Source organism: Brassica oleracea, chromosome C3 (assembly GCF_000695525.1).
Source record: "Brassica oleracea var. oleracea cultivar TO1000 chromosome C3, BOL, whole genome shotgun sequence".
Classification (NCBI taxonomy): Eukaryota; Viridiplantae; Streptophyta; class Magnoliopsida; order Brassicales; family Brassicaceae; genus Brassica; species Brassica oleracea.
Window position 1 is genome coordinate 24,492,670 of NC_027750.1, and position 7,154 is coordinate 24,499,823.

At 36.8% G+C, this 7,154-nt stretch overlaps 1 long non-coding RNA gene and 1 other non-coding gene across 3 annotated transcripts; both read right to left on the reverse strand.

The window, feature by feature from the left end:
• Positions 1-792: 792 nt before the first annotated feature.
• TRNAP-CGG lies at positions 793-864 on the reverse strand. Its single transcript has one exon. It is a non-coding gene; the product is annotated as a tRNA-Pro (tRNA).
• A 687-nt stretch (positions 865-1,551) lies between these two features.
• Positions 1,552-4,901, reverse strand: LOC106332026. Of its 2 annotated transcripts, XR_001267984.1 has the most exons (6): positions 4,701-4,901; positions 4,564-4,609; positions 2,596-2,697; positions 2,317-2,471; positions 1,944-2,157; positions 1,552-1,869 (listed from the first exon to the last, which is right to left on the reverse strand). It is a non-coding gene; the product is annotated as an uncharacterized LOC106332026 (long non-coding RNA). The 2 variants fall into 2 exon arrangements; XR_001267983.1 differs by lacking the exons at positions 4,564-4,609; positions 4,701-4,901 and having other exon boundaries at positions 2,596-2,753.
• Between the last annotated feature and the right edge of the window lie 2,253 nt (positions 4,902-7,154).

A 7,154-nucleotide genomic window follows, 5' to 3' on the forward strand; every position in this document is an offset into this window, starting at 1 on the left:
TATTTCTGTACTTCGGGTCGGGTTCGGGTATTTTTAGTTCGGATTCGGTTATTTCGGATCGGGTTCGGATATTTAGATTTTGAAAAAAAAATTAAAATTTTCATTTCTCAAGTTTCTTGTATTTAAAAATATAACTTTCAGTTAACTAATTTTTTATTTTTAATAGATTGAATGGTTAATAAATTTGGACATAATATTTTAAAACTAAAAAGACATTAATTTAGTTATTTTTTTAAAATGTTGGATGTAACTTTTTGTTAATTTTTGAAATAAAAAACTTTACATGCATTTTAAGTGAATAGCAAATCATTTTTTCCGTAATTGTATGTATATCATATGAACTTAAAGTATGTGTAGTATCAATATAAATATTTTATATAAAATGAGAGATGTAAACTAGAAATATAAGGTTAATTATACATATGTTCGGTTATCTTCGGATATCCATTTGGGTTCGGGTATTATCCGTTCGGGTTCGGGTATCCAATCTCTCCTTATTCAATACCCGTTCGGGTATTTTGCTACTTCGGTTCGGATTTCGGTTCGGGTTTTTCGGATCGGATTCGGGTGCCATTTCGGATATCGGGTAAAGTGCCCACCCCTAGCTAAAAGCTTTACTTCTTGAGAAATTTATGGTTTTTTCTCAGCTCATATAACTCAAACAGAGCGAGAGAATTGGAAGTGGATCTGAAAATCTGGAGAGGTTCAGACGTCGTCGTTTATGGAAACCCATTCTTTACTGGTTGGAGGCTCAAAAGCCTTTTACCTGATAAAACACAAAATATTTTTTTTGGGGTGTTCCGAGAATCGAACTCGGGACCTCTCGCACCCGAAGCGAGAATCATACCACTAGACCAAACACCCTTGTTGAACATACAGAGATAATAAATAGTTATCTTTATTACATTCTCGTAATTGCATTTCACAAACAGTTCTTGATATTTTTATGACAGCTTGGAACTCATTTAAAGTTGAAAAAGTTGCCAAAACGGAACAGAAAAACAACTACATTGTCCATTTACCATAAATCTCTTTTTGATCCGTTTTAGACCTAGATACCCTTGACCAACTTTAAAAATTCATATCAATTATTTTAAAAGTCAGAAAAATATAGAAAATTATACAAAATATACATAAACAAAAAACAATCATATGAAAAATATATTGGTTGACTAAATATTAGTGGAACACAATTTAATTTTAATCTACGGAAACTAGAAAACACAATCTATTGCCTACGACCTCGTAGATTGCAGTTTCAAATAAATACATAGATATCTGCAGCATGTAGACCACAATATCTATTTAATGGTCAATATTCTACCACCGCAGAGTAAATCAGCTACAAATAACAAATCTCTCTTTGTTCTGAACTACGGTAGACTTCGAAAACTACTATTTATTATTATATCTACTAACACGAAATCATAAAATCTGCCTATATACAAATATTCTACGACTGTGTGATTGCGTTATATACCAACATACTATATTCTACCATAGCAGGATTACATAGTCTACTAGTGTATATGCAGTTTACGCGTGTCAGAATGTATGTTCTGCCAAATCTAAATATTCCCTAAATATTCGTGGATCATTACACCAAGTCATTCCTAACAAACAGACAACACTTAATATATTTGTTCTAGCAGTTCTTTGGTCTATGGTACTTTGGACGCAGTCACGCAGAGACGAGCAGTGCTCGTTCGTATGCGGGTGTGGCTCCATAGTGTTGTAACCGGGAAGCTCCATTCTGTATTTCCCAAGGATTTGACAGTGCGGTAGCTTTACATCATTGTTGTCGTTACACCATTTAGGCAAACAGCTTGCATTGTTCTAAAAAAACTTGAGCATGTAAGCATCCTTGATCTGCAAAAACTGATTCCCTTGTTTAGTATGTGTGTGTGTTATCTTCTAGATTATGCATAGGTTAGTTCTGTTACCGTGAATTCAGCAACTTGGATGGAACTAGAGATTGGATCAAACAAGCCACCTTCTTTGTACATTTCGAGGATGAAAGTGATACAAGAAGTTGATTTCCCATCGCTATATATCCAATCATCGTGTTCAGGAACTGCTAGCAACTCGTCAAAATAGGATCCACACTTTTCGACTTCTACGAGTACATCAGGAAGATGAAGACCCTGTCCTGAATAGCTTCACCAAAAAAAAAACAGATCTAAATTTGGCTAAACTAACCGCACAAATATCCTGACATTGCCCATCCCTAATTGACAAAGCAACAACTACGAAAAAGAGGCATCTTAAGCTCTAAACTTCCCCTGTGACTAAAAGTAATAAAAAAGCAACCTTTACCTTTTGTTGAAACGCCACAGAAACAGAGAATTGTCCACGGATGCCCAAACCCGTCGAATCTTTGGAAAAAAATCCAAAGCCGTGCCTTCACCGCCTGCTGTATTACATACAGAAGGAAATTCCCCAGTATCACCCACCTCTAACAAAGGTGGCCACTGCAATAAAGTAAAAAAAGGAGAAACCTTTGTAACTGCTCGATTTCAACTAGTTTTCCTTCGAATTCGAGAATCCAATATCACCAACGAAAGAAATCAAGCTAATTGCTTCAAATAGGCTAACCTCTCTGCGATGAGTAGAGTATGATTGACTAGCGTTTCTGGAAGCTTGAAGAGCTTCTTCTAGATCGAGCTGAGATGCAGCTTCTCTGCTCTGTTTTTCTCTCTAGACACACAGGAAAGAGGGATGTGATTTAGGGTTCGTGTTTTGATGTTTGGGGATAAATGAATATTGCATTTTTCTTTCTTTTTCATTTTGTTTAACTTTTTAATTCAGTTTTTTTTTATAAATGAATTAATAAAAACGAAAATAGGTTTAGATTAGGGGTTTAATTAGGTTAACACAAAAATTTATACTATATGGACAATTTATAGTTTAATTTAGGGCATACGGACAATGTACTTGTCGTTTTATTCTATATTTACAAATTTCCCTTTAAAGTTTTAGAGTTGATTTCAAATTCATCCGGAATGATTATCAATGAAGAAAAGTGTCAGCCACACTTCATTGTATATTAAACAAATTGTGACAGACTTGGGGGCTGTTTGTTTCACCATTTGCAATCTCCATCCAAATGATTCATTTGTATGATCTATTCAAATGATCCATTCAGATTTTTGTGATTGTTTGTTTGTCCATCCACAAAGCTCATCTAGATGAATCATCTAAATGAATCTTATGTTTGTTTCTTTATTTTCATTTACATTCAAATGAGTTTAGTAAAGAAATTACCAAAATATCTTTGTGTTGATTTAATCATATGTTTAATATTAATTTTAACTATATTACATTTAATTATTTAGTTTAATATATTTACATTAGAATTATTTCAAAATTAACGAGTTTTTTTTTGCGGTTTGGACGGGAAAACAAGTTTTTCGGTTTTAGCGAGAAAACACATTTTTTATGTTTTGGCGGAAAACAAGATTTTTCGGTTCTGGCGGGAAAACGATATTTTTAGGTTTTGGCGGAAAAATACAAATTTTTGGTTTTGGAGAGAAAACAAGTTTTTGCGGTTTTGATGGGAAAACACGTTTTTGCGGTTTTGGACGGAACCACGTTTTTGCGATTTTGGCAGGAAAATGCATTTTTGCGGTTTTGTCGGGAAACCGCGGTTTTGTTGGGAAACCACGGTTTTTGCGTTTTTGGAGGAAAACCCATTTTTGCGATTTTGGCGGGAAAACATGCTTTTGCGGTTTTGGCGGAAAAACGCGTTTTTGCGGTTTTGGCGGGGAAACGCCTTTTTGTTTTTGCGGTTTTGGCGGGAAAACGCGTTTTTGCGGTTTTGGCGGAAAAACACGTTTTTGCGGTTTTGGCGGAAAAACACGTTTTTGCGGTTTTGGCGGGAAAACGCGTTTTTGCGGTTTTGGCGGGAAAACGCGTTTTTGCGGTTTTGGCGGGAAAACGCGTTTTTGCGGTTTTGGCGGGAAAACGCGTTTTTGCGGTTTTGGCGGGAAAACGCGTTTTTGCGGTTTTGGCGGGAAAACGCGTTTTTGCGGTTTTGGCGGGAAAACGCGTTTTTGCGGTTTTGGCGGGAAAACGCGTTTTTGCGGTTTTGGCGGGAAAACGCGTTTTTGCGGTTTTGGCGGGAAAACGCGTTTTTGCGGTTTTGGCGGGAAAACGCGTTTTTTTTAGCGGGAAAATGCGATTTGGGGTTTTGGCGTGAAAAAATAGTTTTTAGCATGGAAAAAAGTGTTTTTGTAGTTTTGTGAGTTTTCGTTTGTGACAAAAATGATATTATGTTTAGGTTTGTAATTTGTGAATTACATTAGGGGTATAATAGACATTATACCATTTTGAATGAACCATCTCCATTCAAATGATCCAAATTGGTTCAGCTGAATGGACTTTAAAATTAAGCCTAAATTTCCAAAAGTCATCCGGATGATTCATGTAGATGAGTTGCACTTTTAGTGCCTAAACAAACAAAACTCTCATCTTCATCGAGATGGTCCATTCAGATGGAGAAACAAACAGACCCTTGTTCTTTCTTCAAAGAAAAGAGAAATTGTTTCAATGCAAATTACTTACTACATGAGGGTTCCATCAATTACTTGATCTTCTTCTTCGGCCTCAACTGCAGTAAACAACAAGAAACAACCCAGCAAAAATGTAAATCCTTTGAAACAAACAAGTTTAAATTGATTGGTAGCAAAATAAAATTTTACCTGGTTGGTATGTGTGACCACACTTCTTCTTTCTGCAGTAAACTGCCCTTGGGTGAAGACGAGCATAGCACCCGTTTCAACCCAAGATTTCAAGCTTCAACTGCTAACTAAAATTACTAGCCGATATTAAAGGATGTGTAGACGTCCAAGAAAGAAAACTTCTACATACTGGAGTTAGCATTTAGTAAGATCCATGAGTCTATATTCTAATGAACCACTGGAAAGCATAAGATAAACCAAAAGAACAGCAAATAATCACATTACAATCTCCTCAGTTATTTTTTTAATGGCAGATAAGACACTTGATCCTAAAAAAGTTCAATGCATCCAGGTCCAACAGCCATTACAGCCGACAAAAAACTCAGAAACATAAAATCTACTAGAAGACAACCCACTACTAAGAGTTACGGAAATAAAAACTTTTGATAACAAGATTTCTTTTTTCGAATAACAGGATAAGCATTTACAATGAGAAGCAACAAAGGTTATAAATATTAATGTTTATGAAGGCTTACTTGCGGAAGATAATCTAAGAAGCAACAAAAGCTACAAATATTAATGTCTTGGTTATATTTGCAAGCCAATGCCATTAGCGAAAATTCAATGATACCCTCCCCTAAGCCTCAACACAAGGTGAAGTGTAGATTCTGTTGAGAATTGATTCCTAGATTAAAACTCGGTAATCAAGAAAGAGTGAAAGGTCAGTAAGATTGTATGAAAAAGAACGAATGAAAAAGAGTGTTGAGAAAAAAATGTTCTTGACGGGATGTGGTAGTTCGTTTGGTAAGGGCCTTGGGGGCCAATTGTCATGCTCCCAGGTTCGACGCCAGGCGGAGGGGAACTGTCCATCCTGTCATCAAATGCGGTACTGGGTGTTGGGCCTTGTCCCCAGCCCAGGTAAAGCCCTCCCGGGTGAAATGGACCGCTGCCTAACCGGGCCCAGGGGAATGACCCACGTAAATGGGGAACCCCTGGATTATCAAAAAAAAAAAAATTGTTCTTGCACAAGAAAGATAGAACATGAGGAGACAAATCTGAGAAGTTCAACAGATTCTATACCAAGACAAGATCAAGAGTCACAACAACAAAACTCAAACACTTACCAATGAAGAATACCATTTTACAAAACAACTCAAAGCAGAACTTGTCTTAAACCCTAAACCATTCAGTTTCCGTAGCGCAAACGTCTCGGAACTTCAAAAACCTTAATCCAATAAATAGCAAACCTTTTTGAATATTGTAGTCGGCTAAGGTACGACCATCCTCGAGCTGTTTCCCGGCGAAGATCAATCTCTGCTCATCCGTAGGGATACCTGAGATATGTTTCTGATAATTCTCATAATTAAGAAAAGAAACGTAATCAATGTTGTCAAACAACTTTTACGTAAACATATAGATTTGTTATTAGATTAGATTAATGATTATCAAAATTGCATTCGGTGAAGTTAATAAAAGCCAGAGCCGAGAATCCCATATAGCGATATCAAATAACACAACGTGATTGTCATTTTTTTTCTCATTACCAAAACTCCAAATGCAAAAGTTACAAAGTCGAAGAAAGACAAGCTTATAAAGTTCTCGAAGCAGCTTGAAGGATAAATTGGAGAGAGACAAAAACTAACTTCGAAGATACTGACTTGAATTGTCGTAGTGGTACCTCTGATCAAGATACTGTCCGGTAAAGGTTTTTCCAAGTTCATAACTACTAGGAGGCGAGCAACATCCAGACGGGTACAGCGAACTGTGTTAGGATGAAGCTTTGCGGTTTTTCCAATTGTGTCACCGAAGAACGTGAGACCAACTTGTGAGAATAGGTATCTAAGGACTCCTTTCAGGTCCACCCAGAGGGGAATGGTTGTAAGATCAGGCTTTGATGATTCAGTGTCTAGAGTCCATTATTGGACAACAAGTGGAACATCGGCTATATGCCAAAAGTGACGTCGGAGGATTCTGTTCCTCATCTGCTTATCTTCAATGCGGAACAAAACTGCTTTTGGAGCGATGAACTGAGCATCAATCATGGACGGCTTCTCTTTAGTTGTCCAAAGGCGGTTTACTCACTACAAGAAAACATATCTTTTACTAGGGCAGTATTCGTTGTAAATTCGTCGTAAACGGGGTGTTACGACGAATTAACGTCGAAAGACGTTTCGTTGTTAAACGTCCGTCGTAACGGAGGTTTCGTCGTAAACGACTCGTTACGTTTACGACGAAATATATTCCTCGTAAAGAGCAGGGAAAGGATTCGTCGTAAACGCCACGTAAGACTTCGTCGTAAAGCCCACGTAATTATTTCGATGTAAAGCACACGTAAATACTTTCGTTGTAAATCACTCGTAAACATTTCGATGTAAAATCCTCGTAAATATTTCGATGTTAATCACTCGTAAACATTCGATGTAAACTCCATGTAATGTTTACGAGGAGTTTACATCGTTTCTTATTATATTATTA